Source organism: Ascaphus truei, chromosome 10, assembly GCF_040206685.1.
Source record: "Ascaphus truei isolate aAscTru1 chromosome 10, aAscTru1.hap1, whole genome shotgun sequence".
In the NCBI taxonomy this organism is placed as follows: Eukaryota; Metazoa; Chordata; class Amphibia; order Anura; family Ascaphidae; genus Ascaphus; species Ascaphus truei.
In genome coordinates, this window is record NC_134492.1 from 9,948,027 (window position 1) to 9,966,287 (window position 18,261).

Sequence of the window (18,261 nt, forward strand, 5' to 3'; positions counted from 1 at the left end):
GGTCCCAAGGTTCACCAAAGTTTCCGGCCGCTCCTCCTTCTCTTACCGTGCACCCCAAAACTGGAACAGTCTACCGGAGACTCTCACATCCACCACCAGTCTAAGTTCTTTTAAATCTAAAGCTGTTTCACATTTTAATCTGGTCTGTAACTGTTACATACGCCTGTAATATATATTATCTGTAACTGTGCATGCAATGTCTTGTATATAATGTATGCCCTGTTCACTTAAGTAACTATGTATTTGTAACACAGAGGAAGATAGAATGGCCTAAAAAGGTCAAGTTGTGCGCCTTGCACTACACCAATGGGGATATGGGGAACCAATAAATTGTGAATGTGTGGTGACAGAACAAAAAACTGCAATAAGAGTGCGGAGGTGGTGCTGGCAGGGATGGGGTTAATGATAAGCAAAGAAAAGAAAGAAAGCTCCCTAATAGCCGCACAAGAGAACACCTATACCTATATTAAAAATTACTATTTATTAATAAATGATTAAAATATATTTATTGCAGCAAAAAACTAACGTGAACCAAAGTGATTAAAATATGAAGCCACAACGGTGAAACATATGTTGGGCAGGCTAAGCGTCACCACCTAGTGCGCTGGCTATATCGGAGAGGTCTGTTGCCTTTTCTCAGTTAGAGTGTTTCGGAGCCTTCTAAAGGAAGCACAACACTCTGACTACTCTCCTATTTGTCATGGTTCCGAGTACAAGACACATACTTTGTGATCTTGAAATAGCTGTTTTGCTAAACATAACAGACCTCTAGGTTCATTTATCTTTGAACCTGTTGGTCTGGTACATATGTGTGTGTATATATCCGTATACTAGCATTAGCTGGCTCAACAAATATACTATATTATTCTGAGCACACACACTATATTAAGCTATACTCTCCATTTAGGTGTAGTCCTCAAACTATATAGAACTGTATTGGTATAACTACCACTGTTAGTATAATCATATAGCAGTGGGACATTCTAAAATAGTTATTCCTAGCATACACTGTTAGTTTGAACTAGGCATACAGTTACCTCCTCCGTTTTTAATTTATTTTAATCACTTTGGTTCACGTTAGTTTTTTGCTGCAATAAATATATTTTAATCATTTATTAATAAATAGTAATTTTTAATATAGGTATAGGTGTTCTCTTGTGCGGCTATTAGGGAGCTTTCTTTCTTTCTTTTCTTTGCTTATGTAACCATGTATTATTTGTCATCTTAACTCTATGCCCAGGACATACTTGAAAACGAGCTGTAACGCTCAATGTATTACTTCCTGGTAAAAAAATTTATAAATAAATTAATATTGTGTTCAGAGCTTTCAAAACTTCTCCTCAGGTCTCTTCTTAATGTAAAGAAAAATATTCGTTCTATTTAGAATGGATGATGATGTAATCTGGGGATACAGTTTCTATTGATTAAACAGAGAAATTGTGGATGGCTAGGGGTTACAGCACATTTGTCTGCAGTCAACACTCTACTACAGGGGTGGCTAACGCCAGTCTTCAAGGGCCAGCAACAGGTCAGGTTTTCAGAATGTCCCCGCTTCAGCACAGGAAGCTCCACCTGTTCTGAAGAAGGGATATCCTGAAAACCTGGCCTGTTGATGGCCCTTGAAGACTGGACTTGGCCACCCCTGCTGTACTACCTGAGATCAGCTCTTTATTGTGAGCGGACTGGATGATCAGCCTTCTTCTAATTGCCCTTAATATCTCACCCCTTCAGTCTACTAACCTCAGCTATGATAAGTAGTGTGATTTTCAGGGCTAAAACTAATAAAATGAGTCCCCCAGTGTAACACTTACATATAACCTTGTACAAAAATGTACAATCATAAAGTGACTAACACTTACCAGAACTCCCTCCTACTGTCTCTGTACGTTCTCCCTACCTACCAATTAGACTGTAAGCTCCTCGGGGCAGGGACTCCTCTTCCTTAATGTTACTTTTATGTCTAAAGCACTTATTCCCATGATCTGTTATTTATATTATCTGTTATTTATTTGATTACCACATGTATTACTGCTGTGAAGCGCTATGTACATTAATGGCGCTATATCAATAAAGACATACAATAACACATTTTGTAAGGTGTCTAATAAAACCGAAGTACAGTAAGTTACAACAGTTCCTTACCTGCGCGACAGGGACTCACAACTCTGCTTACTTTCAAATAGTATCGCCATGACAAGCAACACAAGTCATCAATATCATAATGTGTGTATAAATTGTGTTATAGGTCAGATCTACTTTGGGAGTGAAAGACTCTGATTTGTTGTATGTGTCGGTGTTACATTTTACTGGAATTTGTGTAATCTCCTTGTTCTAGGAAGGGGGGATGCAGTTTTGAAAAGGAATGGGTTGTTCTTCCAAGTCTCAACGTTCAAGGTTGAGAATCTGTTGTGGGAGTTCCAGTGGGAACAATGAATGGCCTGTGAGATGGGTGACATCCGTGAGCTCCTGATACATATACAGTATATGTCATGGAAGTGACCACACACAGCAAGTGAAGCCCTGTCGCCATATGAGAGATTGGGTTTCTGGACAGAAGCACTGAATGTGAAGAGGAGATCTTGCAGAAGTCTTCCCAGAAAAACGAAGTGAGAAATATTTGTGCATTTTCTTCTGTATAAATACAGCTATGGTAGCAGACTTGGTGCCGGTTTAATGCAGCCTCTTTTGAACCAATGAATATTTATTACCTAAATATGTGGTGTATTTCTTGCCTAAATCAAAAGACTTGGTTACTTCTAATACAATAAATTAAACTGTACCTTTTTTTCAACATTTAATGGAATCTGTGATGCCAACACTGCATTTTGGACTCCACTGCATAGTCAATTTTGCCCAATATGTAGAAGGAAAAAAACTTACCCTAAATCTGACACAATGCAAACATCACAAAAAGATTCACTGGAAGTGCAGTGCAAAAAGGACATGATAATCTCATTGATGTACAAGTAAAAGTGAAAAATATAGAATTAAAACAGGAACAGAAGTAAAAGTGCTGGATTCCATGTAAATCAACCTTGCTCCTCAAAACTGACCACCTCAAAGTATTCTGGTACAAACATATGTGCGCCCCTCCATCCCTCAAAAGGGCCCATATAGAAACAGGAAGTGTATTCAGTCCATACAGGAAGCCAACATTTTGTTCGACAAACGGACCTTCATCAGCGCTGCCATGTTTGCAGTTCTGGGTGATGTATTGATTAAGATTAATTATTTTTGCGTGTGCACACGTCTGAACATTCCAATTGTTCCTCTGCTGATGGTGTGCCAGACTTTCTCTATTATATATATAAATATATATATATATACAGGAGGGCCCCGGGTATATGGCGGGTTCCGTTCCAGGGGCCCGCCGTATTGTGAAAATCGCCGGAAAGCGGATCCAGCTATTTTCAGGTCAATGCATGCGCAAACTACGGTCTGCGCATGTGCGCCGGGCGCACCCGCCCATTCTGCGCATGCTCATTTTACGAGACAACATGGCGGCCCCCTTCTCGGTGCCGCCGTATCGGAGGAGCGCCGAAAAGCGGAGCGCCGAGAAGCAGGGGCCCTGCTGTATATATATATATATATCGCACTGACAGAAGGGACGCTACACCCATGGGAATGAGCTTCTCCCCTCCATTCCGATTCTTAATGCCGACACACACTAATAAATAATTGCAAACTAGTCGTGCTGTCAAGTGGCCGCAGGCTTATAATGCTTTGGCCAAAGGGTTTAACTACATGACCCTTACTCATGAGCAGATTAGCACTGAAGTATTGTACTACATGTTGTGTCACTTTGTATGTTGTGCTGGGCCTTTCTGTTTTTGCTTGACACTAATAAATAATGTCCCCTTCCTCTCCTTACACTGGGAATTAGTGATTATCTCGGTTATTTGGCAGCACAGGGAGCGGGAAGAAGCTACATCCATACCAGGAACATCGCCACTCCTTCTGCGCTGGGGAGAGAGGGAGAGCGAACTGCTGGGGTTGGTCAGTTGTTGAGGACTGCATGATTATAGCCAATCTTACGCCGTGATTATACCCAAAACGTGTGCGGCGTCACGCGTCACCAAAACAAGTAGCTCACATCCAATGAAAGTGCTCACGGCGCAAGCGACGGCCGCGGCGCGCCGTACTGCAAAGCGGACGTCTGGGGAAGAGACTAAGACATTCGTTTTTTTTCTTGCGACAACCGTGTCACGCGAGCGGCTCAGCCTATGAGGGCGAACCGCTCACGGCCACGCCTTCGCCATGCCTCCTCTGCTCTCCCTCCCCGGTATAATGAAGAGGCTGCTCGGCACAGGGGTGATGTCACAGAATAGCGCTGCCGCCCTGCAGCACTTGGCATAATCAAGGCCTTAAAGTGTTACATTGAAAAGGATAAAACAGCTGCAGCTGAGTGGAGGCATCAGAAACTTCTTTGCTGTTTAATCGCGTCTTTCTACGCAAGATGTGAAATGCACAGTTTCATTTTATCATGGTGATAAAGTTGGAATTCTAGTTAGGTAATTATAAAAATATCAATATATTTAACTACAATTCCCCAATGCGTTTTTAATGTGTCTGAGCATATAATTGGATGGGCTATTCTTATTAAAGGCGCAGACTCAATCCATCAGCTTCCATTTTCTAGCTTTATGTTGTAGTGATGTATGCTATTGTGTTAGCAATTATTATACAGTCAAATATTAATTAGTCAGATGAGTAAAGAGTGGACGTTTTTTACATAGATGTTTTGTAATTACATACTCAATGATTACTTTGCATTAAGCACACTAGTACATTTCTAATAAAAACAAAAACGCAGACTTAAAATCTAGTTTGATACTTAGTAAATAACTACATAAACATTAACATATTGTACATATACTGCAATATAGAGGCCTAAAAAACAGAAAAAACAGGGGAGCAAGGGGTTAATACTTATATACGGTTCAGTGCCTAAATATTGAAGCTCTCTCCCTCCCACATTATTAAGAAACTATATTAGTGTAGGGACCCTTGAACGTGGTCTGCCGTGCAGTTGGCTCAAGGGCTTACAACAATTTGGCCAAAATGTTAAACTAAAAGACCATTTTATTTATTAGTTATTTATACATGTATATTTAGGCACTGTACCGTATATAAGTTTTTCTGGATGTGCACTGAGCTTTGTCTGTGTTTTATGTTATGTCTCTGGTTTTAAATACAGTATATATATTGCCATGCTCAGTAGCACGCCTCTGTGACACTCATATGCTTATATATATGTTGTGGGTATTTTGGGGGTTCAATATGAGCTTGTAGGTGTTCTGTAGGTACAAAAACTAGCAAATATTCGTAGATCTTAGTGATAATCACCCTCCTGATAAGGGATGATATGGGTGATGGTAATAATAATAGACTTACACGATCCTGTGTAAGCGTGGGTACACAATGGTATCTTTGATATATCCTCCAAATAGTCCCAAGGGGAGGAGGAGGGGTAGTGGTGGTATTGGTAGTAATATCGAAATACTTACACGGCCCTGTGTAAGTAAAGATGTGGTAAAGTGGTCTGTGGGGTTCAGCTTAACCCTTCCAGGATGTAGACCAAAATCAAGGCACCAATAAAAGTTCTTTCAATGAGAACTGCAGTCAGGACTCCCCCCTCAGGTGCTTGGGGTTAGACAGTCCTTCTTATTCCCCCCGATCCAGCAGTTCAGGGGCTGAGTGAGGCACGGTGTCAGTATAGAGTTTTAAACAGAATATAGAGGCCTACTATAACAAAATAAATATTTAATGTCATTAAATAAAACCAACTAACACAACAGGATCCCCATATGGTCACTATTACAACAGACCTGAACTACAGGAAATATGGAGAAGTCATGGGTTTATATCAGGGGTGGGCAACTCCACTCCTTAAGGGCCACAAACAGGTCAGGTTTTCAGGATGTTCCTGCTTCAGCACTGGTGGCTCAATCAGTGGCTCCCTGCATCAGCACAAGTGGCTCAATCAGTGGCTCAGTCTTCGACTGAGTCACTGATTGAGCCACCTTTGCGAAGCAGGGATATCCTGAAAACCTGACCTGTTGGTGGCAGTTCAGGACTTGAGTTGCCCACCGCTGGTCTATATGTATACCTTCCATAGGATCTCTAAACCTAATTTATTTTCTCCTTTGTCACTTGTCAGACAGTGATTAAAATGATGGTTTCGGTTCCAGTTTTCCCCCATTTACAGGTGGGAAGTACGTGGGGTTTTTTTCGGAGCTCAACTGCATTCATTTCAGCTATGGGGTACACCCTGCTTCTCGAGATACTAACCTCTGAAGGTGTCCCAGTACCATCCAGAGCAGGGGAAACAAAATAAAATGCTCCTTTAAATTACATATTTATTTTATTTATTTATAAAATATTTTACCAGGAAGTAATACATTGAGAGTTACCTCTCGGTTTCAAGTATATCCTGGGCACAGAGTTAAGACAAATAATACATGGTTACAAATACAGTTACATAATGAGCAGGGTATACATTATATACAAGACATTGCATGCACAGTTAAAGAAAATATATATTATAGGCGTATGTAACAGTTACAGACCAAATTAAAATGTGAGACAGCCTTTCACACATCCAGTGTGCATATTTTCATCCGTGTCTACATTGAGCTTGGCTCCAAATCAGTATTACTCACTAAAAAGAGTTGGCATGTGATGAAATGACAATCGGTTCAATGAAACAGATTTAGGAAGCCTGTGGAAGACATTCCGATAAACTCGTCTCTATCTTTGTGCCACATTTGACTGGGGATGGGTTTTGTCACCTTTATACTGAAGGAGCCCTCTGTAAAAAAGGACACTGAGTTTGAAGCAGGGGAACCTGGTTCAATTCCCAGTGTCAGCTCCTTGTGACCTTGGGCAAGTCACTTTATCTCCCTGTGCCTCAGGCACCAAAAACATAGATTGTAAGCTCCACAGGGCAGGGACTGTGTCTGTAACATTCCTATGTGCTGCGTAGTGCACGCTATACTGTAATAGTGACGCGCTTTGAGTCCCACAATTACTATTATTATATATATACACCATAACATAAAAGTATCACATTGCCGCCGCTACCAGCTTCAAAATGCAAGATCAGGAAAAACACCATGATCTCGGAGGCTAAGTGCCATGAGATTTGCTGTGATAAATACCATTATTCATTGGGAATAATCTAAGCAGAAATGTCACTAAAGAAAGCATCTAATTGGCATGCAATCCCTGCGTTAAACATACTCTGTGGCTGTGATACAGTATGTGCTCGTACATCCCCACGCAAGAGAGAGACCATTTCTATAGCTGTTTCAGCCAATTTAACCCACTGAAATCAATGGGGAATTTAGGTTAAAAAGGGCCCGATCGCCCGCTTCAGCATATATAGAATCAGTACGAGAACCCAGGGGTGCTCAAGCCCCCCTGACAGCTCAGATTTTCAGGATATCCCTGCTTCAGCACAGGTGGCTCAATCAGTCCCTGCTGCAGCACGGGTAGCTCAATCAGAGGCTCAGTCTTTGACTGAGCCACCTGTGCTGAAGCTGGGATATCCTGAAAACCTGACCTGTTGGGGGGTCTTGAGGACTGGATTTGAGAACCCCTGCATTAAACAAAGGTTACATTTGATTGACATTTATTTTCCAGCTTCCATTATAATGACAATATATCATCACTATGTATATAAATAGAAGGGCAGGTTATGGATCATTCCGATACGCCTGCATTTCCAAACTTTTGACAGATCAACTTTTGTCAACATCTAGTGTGTTTGTTAACAGTTATTTCTAAAGCATAATAATGAGGGTTCAAACGATTGGCTTTGTGACTGCAATTATAATAGCACATAAATATTAAACAACAAATATAACCTTGAAGTGACGTACTATTGAAACGATGCTTATGTATCATGCATTTCAAATGAAGAAAATGCTTGTGTTTGTTCGCTGTGCTGATGGCAACATTGTATCAAATCTGAACACAAATATTGCTCAATATAAACACTCATATTCACTTATTATTTTCTTCATTCAGATAATTGGAATATAAATTATTTTTATAACACACATACGTTTTACTCACATAATGTTTACTCCCCCTCCCCCCCCCCCCCCCCCCGAGCATTTCCTGCTCTTTTTAATGCTTTTTTTAAAAAAACATGATTTTCTTCATCTTGAACATCTGGGGTTACCATGGTAACATTTATTAATAATAATAATAATAATAATAACTTTATTTCTGTAGCGCTTTTTTCCCAATGGGACTCAAAGCGCTTCATGGTTACAAAAAGGGAAAAACAAGAAAACATTTAACGTTATAAAAGAGACCAAACACGAGGAAAGATACAATACAGGATGGGACGGTGCTGTAGCTATTAAATGCCGGACAGGTTGTGGGTCATTAATTAAATGCCTGGGGAAACAGGTAGGTCTGAGTCTGTTTTATAGATTCCCAGAGAGGGGGTCTCTCGAACAGTACGAGGCAGACTGTTCCGAAGAGTGGGAGCAGCGTGGCTAAAAGCTCGGGCGCCAGAGGAAGTCACGGAGATTATGGGAACTGTTCGGAGTCCTTCACCTGCAGATGGGAGTGAGAGAATGGGAGTGTAGGGAACTAGAAGCCCTGTCACATAGCTGGGACCCTGGGCATGTCGGGCTTTGAATGTCAACCAGCCAATGTTTAAATACATTCACCATTTTAAGGCAGCCAGTGCCGAGATCGGAGAACAGGTGTCGTGGCAAGAAAGTGTCTGGTTAGTTAACCTGGCCGCTGCATTCTGCACCAGCTGCAGGCTCCAGGGAGAGCTCCATTTTCCCCTCCCGGACACATAATATGTCAAACGCTTCTATCTCATGACTGAGGCATCAGATTTGAAAAATAAAAACACCTCAATAAATAGCAAGAAAAGATCTTTTAAAAAACAAAGTGCTAAAAAAAACCTGCGGATCAGTGTGGACTGCTGCTCTAAGATCAGTATTGTTATAGCAAAGCATAGCATAGAATTATGAAGCATAATTGCATTTATAACACTTATTATTTTTGGCATTTTCCAAATAATTTTACTAGCACAAAATGTTACATTAGGGAGTATTGAGAAATCTTTTAGTTCTCACAACTTTGCTTTGATTCCGGTTTATCCTTGAAAAATGGTAAAGAAATGTCACTATCTTTAAAAGCAAAGGAACAAAGACTGCAGACGGGAACTCTCTCTGTGTCTGTTTCATACTCTAGAGCAGGGATCGCTAACTCCAGTCCTTAGGGGCCGCAAAACAGGTCAGGGTCTAAGGATATCCCTGCTTCGACTGAGCCACTGATTAAGCCACCTGTGCTGAAGCAGGGATATCCTTAAAACCTGACCTGTTGGTGGCCCTTGAGGACTGGATTTGCCTGCCCCTGTTCTAGAGCAACTTGCCTATATAAACAGAAGGAGATAACGAGGGTGAGATATGCAGGGAATCATTTCTGAAAGTCGTGAAGATAACAGACAAAAGGGGCGGGGCTTTCAGAGGGGAGGGGCTAGTCAGATCTTAGATGTGTGTGTGTCTGTGTGAGTGTCAGTGTGTGTGTGTGTGTGTGTGTGTGTGTGTGTGTGTGTGTGTGTGCGTGTGTGCGTGTGTGTGCCAGTGTGAGTGTCAGTGTGAGTGTCAGTGTGTGTCAGTGTGAGAGTGTCAGTGTGTGCCAGTATGAGCGTGTCAGTGTGTGCCAGTGTGAGAATGTCAGTGTATGTATCAGTGTGAGAGAATGTATCAGTGTGGGAGAGTACCAGTGTGTCTGTGTGAGTGTCAGTGTGTGTGTGTGTGTGTGTGTGTGTGTGTGTGTGTGTGTGTGTGTGTGTGTGTGTGTGTGTGTGTGTGTGTCACTGTGCAGCTCAGAGAACGGGGGGATCAAAGAGATGGGGCTGGGCTAGTTGGAGCTGAGAGCGGAGATGTGAGAGTGTGTCAGTGTCTGTGTGAGTGTGTCAGTGTCTGTGTGAGTGTGTCTGTGTCTGTGTGAGAGATTATGTGCGAGTGTCAGTGAGTGCCAGTGTGAGAGTGTCAGTGTGAGATAGTGCCCGTGTGTACCGGTGTGAGAGAGTGTCAGTGTGTGCCAATGTAAGACAGTGCCCATGTGTGCCAATGTGAGTGTCAGTGTGTGCCAGCATAAGTGTCAGTGTGTGTGCCAGTGTGTGTGTCAGTGTGTGCCAGTGTGAGAGAGTGTCAGTGTGTGCCAGTGTGAGAGTGTCAGTGTATGTATCAGTGTGAGAGAATGTATCAGTGTGGGAGAGTACCAGTGTGTCAGTGTGAGTGTCAGTGTGAGAAAGTGCCAGGGAGAGTGTCAGTGTGAGTGTATGTATGTATGTTTATTTATATAGTGCCATTAATGTACATAGCGCTTCACAGCAGTAATATACGTGACAATGATAAAGATACAGAATAATAGAAATAACACATAATGAGGAGAAGTGCTTCAGACATTAAAGTAACATTTAGGAAGAGGAGTCCCTGCTCCAAAGAGCTTACAATCTAATTGTAGGTAGGAAGAATAACAGAGACAGTAGGCGGGCATTCTGGTACGTGCATCTGCAAGGGGCCAAGGTTTATGTATATGGTGTTAATTATCAGCCGTGGAGCTACTCATATGCTTCTTTAAGCAGTTGTGTTTTGAGGTGGGTCTTAAATGTGGACAGAGAGGGTGATAGTCGGGTATTGAGGGGAAGGGCATTCCAGAGGTGTGGGGCAGACAGTGAGAAAGGTTTAAGGCGGGAGAGGGCTTTAGATTCAAAAGGAATAGAGAGAAGAAATCATTGAGCAGAACGCAAGAGTCTTTTTTTCAAATCTAAATCCATAAGCAATTTTTTTCCCCAGCGTCCATTTTCTATATTTTACCGTTCAAACCTCCTTCAGATGAAGGGAATGAGTAGCACTCCGAAGGACTTGTACAAATGGTCGCAGCTTAGAGATCATCATCCTTTATATTTTAAGTAAATACAGGCCTCCACTTTACAGTCAATTTGAGAACAACTACAAATGAAACAGAGACAGACAGGAAAATCCAGAATTATAATAATAAATGGTTGCACTAAATGAACAAAATGTGTTTTCAAAGCTCTTGGAAGAGGACGGTAACCCACACTGACAGGCATTAAATCATGAGCCATTTTTTATCAAAAGCCAATTTTTGGGGTCAAAGTCTACAAGCTGAAATTGATCAAGTGAAACCTCCACCAGATCTACAGACCCTTCTACTGTCCTATAGTGCCCACGTGGCTATATACAGAATCGCATTCAATGCTAAATGGCCATCGAATCCCCAAGGGAATATGTTCAAAACTAAACCAGGCGGTTTCAATATTTCTTTGAATGTTTTAATCATTCAATTGGAAAATATTAAGAAATAATCCAACCATTCTTCACGTTAGTAGGTTACTATAGAAAGCTATATACTGCAAACTCCGGCCTTTTTCCTAGGCAGTAACATTGAAATATCCTCTGAAATTTGTTCTTGCCCATTCTAAACCTGCTTATACCTCTGCCAGTGTCTCTAGACAATGTAATGATATATTGATTTGCTTTAACTATGAGGTGAAGCCTCTTGGAGAAAAGGATCACTCATATAAAAATTGCGATTACCAACACAAAGCAATATGTTTCAGTGATCTTTGCAACTGTAGCATTTACATCATTGTCATTAAACTTTTATTATTACTTCGGTTTGTTGCATGTTGAGTAACGATTTTCATTGTATTGTTTTACTCGGGCGCTTACTCTAACCGTCACGTGATTAATGGATGTGTATTAAAAGATTGAAAAGGGGGTGATACAACCTTAATTGGAGTTCTCTTGGAAAGTCCTCGTGTGACTCAAAATACCCCACTGGGGTCTATCCTGGACCCTTGGTATAAATGGAACAGAAGAAAAGGTGGGGGAGCACAATGTGAGGAGGATGTAGTATCTTTCACTGACGGTCAATGCGGTGTTTTAGACTCTATTGATCCGTCATAGAAAGAAAAACTCCTTGAATATGGAGTTTATGTATTGTATGTAATCACAGGGTGTAGATGGAATAATAAATAAACTTACACGGCCTTGTGTAAGTTGTATCCCATCAAGGTTTCTTTGACTTCTTTCCGCGTCTTGCTTCTGAGTGGTAGTACTGCTTTCTTACTGGTCCTCTTTTCTCCTTTGGGTCGGTGGATTCTTGACTGTAATTCGCCTCTCGTGCGGATGTAAGTGTAAACAAAAAAGGCAATTAGGCGCATACATACATAAGTTTGCTGCGGTATGGGGGTGGAGCAATATGATGTTGCAAGTATCAAATATTGATGGATAATAACCCACTCACAAGGCCTAATGTGAGCGATCTCATATAGCTGTATCTTTATAAACACCAATGCAATAAACAGATCCTTAGGTGGATAACATATAGCCAAAGACCCAGGCTCAAATGTTCAAACCTGGTGAGAGAGGGATAGAGGGATATACCAAAATACTCACACGGGCCAGTGTGAGCACACACTCATAGAGGTATCTTTGTTACTCCAACGGCAATGATGGTAGGTAGACACCTAAGGTCTACACACAATCTCAAGTGGACTCAGGGACACTGAACACTGATGGGAGGTGAAATCTTTATTTTAACTATCATATAATAAACAATACACTTTAAAACAGTATGGGGGTAGGAAATATAAAAATGAGCTCATCGACTTTGGAACTGTGCAGCACTCAGTGAGGGAACGGAGGTGCCGTGGAGACTCTCTTCATCCGGACGCGGAGAAAAGAGACTTTGTACCCACCTATCACCCATTATTCCCTTTGCTGTTTTATTCTCCCTTTTCAAGAAGCATCAGTGGCTTCTTTTGTTTTTATATTTCCTACCCCCATACTGTTTTAAAGTGTATTGTTTATTATATGATAGTTAAAATAAAGATTTCACCTCCCATCAGTGTTCAGTGTCCCTGAGTCCACTTGAGATTGTGTGTAGACCTTAGGTGTCTACCTACCATCATTGCCGTTGGAGTAACAAAGATACCTCTATGAGTGTGTGCTCACACTGGCCCGTGTGAGTATTTTGGTATATCCCTCTATCCCTCTCTCACCAGGTTTGAACATTTGAGCCTGGGTCTTTGGCTATATGTTATCCACCTAAGGATCTGTTTATTGCATTGGTGTTTATAAAGATACAGCTATATGAGATCGCTCACATTAGGCCTTGTGAGTGGGTTATTATCCATCAATATTTGATACTTGCAACATCATATTGCTCCACCCCCATACCGCAGCAAACTTATGTATGTATGTGCCTAATTGCCTTTTTTGTTTACACTTACATCCGCACGAGAGGCGAATTACAGTCAAGAATCCACCGACCCAAAGGAGAAAAGAGGACCAGTAAGAAAGCAGTACTACCACTCAGAAGCAAGACGCGGAAAGAAGTCAAAGAAACCTTGATGGGATACAACTTACACAAGGCCGTGTAAGTTTATTTATTATTCCATCTACACCCTGTGATTACATACAATACATAAACTCCATATTCAAGGAGTTTTTCTTTCTATGAGGGATCAATAGAGTCTAAAACACCGCATTGACCGTCAGTGAACGATTTTCATTGACTGCTTGATAATATTTCCTCTTTTCATTTGTTTTCCCCTCCCGTTGTATTGCTGAATATAAACCAGTTACAGCGTATCATCAATGTTTACTGATATGACAATTCGTTCGTTCTCAGAATTCCGGCTCGCGAGTAGAGAGCGGCGAAACTGTCAAACTCCGTGCCGCGGTGTAAAATCCGTCTACGGATTGTTCCAGTTCCAATTGGAACGGATGAATCCAAAACCGCCATTGGCTACAATCCGCGGGTGGATTTAAACAATCCGATCCGCAAGGCGCAGTCCGCAGATTGGATTCTTAAAATTCACCGGTGCAATGCGGAATCCGCAGACTGGATTGTCGGTGATAAATCCGGAAAGGACGAATCGCCCTTTTTCAGACCGATTCGCGGAAAACCGCGGACCAAAGGATCCGGACGATCCAAATCCGCAAAAAAATCACCCCTCTATACCCGTGAGAAGAACCTCAATGGATATGTTTCTCACACAATGAAGTGTCGCATACAAGACGCACATTTGACTTTGTGGACTAATTTTAGCTGACAGGAAGGCCGTGGATTTAATCTTAGCTGCATAGATAATATGTGGTTTTTACTAACATTCACATGAACTATTATCTTGCAGTTGCCTTTTGTAATGCTTTATTATTTCCTACCGGTATGAGAAATGAGAAAGGAAGACGCACTCCGTGAGAGAGAAGTGAAATCAATCTAAGTATGAGGTGCAGAGGAACCACCTGCTGGCTGTCAGCAGGTGAAAAAATAAACATACTGCAGCAAAAGTTCCAGCACTCACGCAGAGCCATAAAAGAACGCCATACAGTATAAGAAAAATATCAAAATGTATAAAAAAAACAATATACTCAGGGAAGTGTACGGGGAGAAAAGGGCCACAGAAAAATCTATACACTCTGACCCATAAAAACAGAACAGAAGTAAGATGGGCAGCAGCCTAGAAATCTAGATCACGAGTGAGGACTGGCGCAACGGCTCACCAACCGCACTTCACTTAGTCCTCACTCGTGATCTAGACCAGGGGTGCTCAACTCCTCAAGCAAACCGCCCCTCCCCCCACCCCCCAGTCAGGTTTTCAGGATATCCCTGTTTCAGCACAGGTGACACAAACAGTACCTGCTTCAGTTCAGGTGGCTCAGTCATTGAAGATGGCATATCCAGAAAACTTGACCTGTTGGTGGGGCGGGGGGGGGGGGGAAGCTTGAAGTTTTGGTTGTGGAATAAAGGCCTAATGTAAATAAGAGAGATGCAGCTATCTTGGAGGGGAACCAGGATACTCAGCGAGCAGCTCAGATGATTCATTAGCAAGTATTTTAACTAGCTGAGAAGGGCAATGAAATGAGTCAGGATATATCCAGTGCCCCCCGTCTCCCCCTCCCCTCATTCCTCTGAATGTAATAACACAGGCAGAATGAGGTGTACAGGGGAACTGAATGCAATAACACAGGCAGAATGAGGTGTACAGGGGAACTGAATGTAATAACACAGGCAGAATGAGGTGTACAGGGGAACTGAATGCAATAACACAGGTAGAATGAGGTGTACAGGGGAACTGAATGCAATAACACAGGCAGAATGAGGTGTACAGGGGAACTGAATGCAATAACACAGGCAGAATGAGGTGTACAGGGGAATTGAATGCAATGACACAGGCAGAATAAGGTGTACAGGGAACTGGAAGCAATAACACAGGCAGAATGAGGTGTACAGGGGAACTGAATGCAATAACACAGGCAGAATGAGGTGTACAGGGGAACTGAATGCAATAACACAGGAAGAATGAGGTGTACAGGGGAATTGAATGCAATAATACAGGCAGAATGAGGTGTACAGGGGAACTGAATGCAATAACACAGGCAGAATGAGGTGTACGGGGGAACTGAATGCAATAACTCAGGCAGAATGAGGTGTACGGGGGAACTGAATGCAATAACACAGGCAGAATGAGGAGTACAGGGAACTGAATGCAATAACACAGGCAGAATGAGGTGTACAGGGGAACTGAATGCAATAACACAGGCAGAATGAGGTGTACAGGGGAACTGAATGCAATAACACAGGAAGAATGAGGTGTACAGGGGAATTGAATGCAATAATACAGGCAGAATGAGGTGTACAGGGGAACTGAATGCAATAACACAGGCAGAATGAGGTGTACAGGGGAACTGAATGTAATAACACAGGCAGAATGAGGAGTACAGGGAACTGAATGCAATGACACAGGCAGAATGAGGTGTACAGGGAACTGGAAGCAATAACACAGGCAGAATGAGGTGTACAGGGAACTGGAAGCAATAACACAGGCAGAATGAGGTGTACTGGGGAACTGAATGCAATAACACAGGCAGAATGAGGGGTACAGGGGAACTGAATGTAATAACACAGGCAGAATGAGGTCTACAGTGGAACTGAATGTAATAACACAGGCAGAATGAGGTGTACAGGGAACTGAATGCAATAACACAGTCAGAATGAGGTGTACAGGGAACTGAATGCAATAACACAGGCAGAATGAGGTGTACAGGGAACTGAATGCAATAACACAGGCAGAATGAGGTGTACAAGGAACTGAATGCAATAACACAGGCAGAATGAGGTGTACAGGGGAACTGAATGCAATAACACAGGCAGAATGAGATGTACAGGGGAACTGAATGTAATAACACAGGCAGAATGAGGAGTACAGGGAACTGAATGCAATGACACAGGCAGAATGAGGTGTACAGGGAACTGGAAGCAATAACACAGGCAGAATGAGGTGTACAGGGAACTGGAAGCAATAACACAGGCAGAATGAGGTGTACTGGGGAACTGAATGCAATAACACAGGCAGAATGAGGTCTACAGTGGAACTGAATGTAATAACACAGGCAGAATGAGGTGTACAGGGAACTGAATGCAATAACACAGTCAGAATGAGGTGTACAGGGAACTGAATGCAATAACACAGGCAGAATGAGGTGTACAGGGAACTGAATGCAATAACACAGGCAGAATGAGGTGTACAAGGAACTGAATGCAATAACACAGGCAGAATGAGGTGTACAGGGGAACTGAATGCAATAACACAGGCAGAATGAGGTGTACAGGGGGAACTGAATGCAATAACACAGGCAGAATGAGGAGTACAGGGGAACTGAATGTAATAACACAGGCAGAATTAGGTGTACAGGGAACTGAATGCAATAACACAGGCAGAATGAGGAGTACAGGGGAACTGAATGTAATAACACAGGCAGAATGAGTTGAACAGGGAACTGGAAGCAATAACACAGGCAGAATGAAGTGTACAGGGGAACTGAATGCAATAACACAGGCAGAATGAAGTGTACAGGGAACTGGAAGCAATAACACAGGCAGAATGAAGTGTACAGGGGAACTGAATGCAATAACACAGGCAGAATGAGGTGTACAGGGCAACTGAATGCAATAACACAGGCAGAATGAGGTGTACAGGGCAACTGAATGCAATAACACAGGCAGGATGAGGTGTACAGGGCAACTGAATGCAATAACACAGGCAGGATGAGGTGTACAGGGCAACTGAATGCAATAACACAGGCAGAATGAGGTGTACAGGGGAACTGAATGCAATAACACAGGCAGAATGAGGTGTACAGGGCAACTGAATGCAATAACACAGGCAGGATGAGGTGTACAGGGCAACTGAATGCAATAACACAGGCAGGATGAGGTGTACAGGGCAACTGAATGCAATAACACAGGCAGAATGAGGTGTACAGGGGAACTGAATGCAATAACACAGGCAGAATGAGGTGTACAGGGGAACTGAATGCAATAACACAGGCAGAATGAGGTGTACAGGGGAATTGAATGCAATGACACAGGCAGAATAAGGTGTACAGGGGAAACAGGAAAGATTAGGAAAAGCAGTAACAAGTCTTTGGATTTGGGCTATGTGTACAACTTCCCATAGTTTGGGAAATAAAATCCCAGACCTAATTGCAATAATGACAAGAGATGCTTGGGACACAGGGTTCCCCCACTCCTGGTTTCACCCGGAGACTGCAGGTTTTGGCCTTATATCTCCAGACTACGGGCTTATCTAGTAAACCAGAAACAGCAAGAAGAAAAAACAAATGGCGCACAGCCAGGAAGCCAGGTGGAGTAAAATAAATACCTTTAATTCAGTGCATGGCTGAAAACATCTTCACCCCTTGGGGGACAAAAACATACACCTCCTACGCGTTTCGGACCGGTAGGTCCTTTATCAAGGACTCCTTGCGCTAGTTGTGCGCTATTTGTTTTTTCTTCTTGCTGCTTCTGGATTCCCCTGTTTGGCTGGCACGCCAGTAATCACTCCTGGAGATGACGTGAGTGGGTTTAGAGACTTTAAGACTGCAATAGTTGAGTACTGCTACATGTGTATTATAAGTGACTCACAGGTCTATTGATTATACCCACTCCCACTGGTGTCTTCATGGAATGTGTTATACTGTTATAACTGGATGAAGTTGTCTGGGGTTTGAGCACCCTAATTTCTCTTACCTCCTAGTTACCTAGTAAACCTCTGGGTAGCGGCAACCCTGGGCGGGCCGCGTCTCCCGGCGTGCTTCGGCATCATCATCCTGCAACTGTTCTCAATATGGCCGCGCCACATTACCATGACAACGGGAACGCTACGTGATGTATTCGCATCAT

The 18,261-nt window shown here is 42.5% G+C and overlaps 1 protein-coding gene across 4 annotated transcripts in view; it reads right to left on the reverse strand.

Moving 5' to 3' along the window:
* Positions 1–18,261, reverse strand: part of ST6GALNAC3 (ST6 N-acetylgalactosaminide alpha-2,6-sialyltransferase 3) — a 238,383-nt gene that overhangs the window by 198,501 nt on the left and 21,621 nt on the right. The window contains exon 1 of one of the 4 annotated variants that reach the window (XM_075615777.1): positions 2,143–2,313. The exons of the other annotated variants lie outside the window; for them this stretch is intronic. The gene's annotated coding sequence lies outside the window, so the exon portion shown is untranslated. Of the gene's footprint in view, positions 1–2,142; positions 2,314–18,261 lie in introns of those variants that run through there. 4 annotated transcript variants of the gene reach the window in all.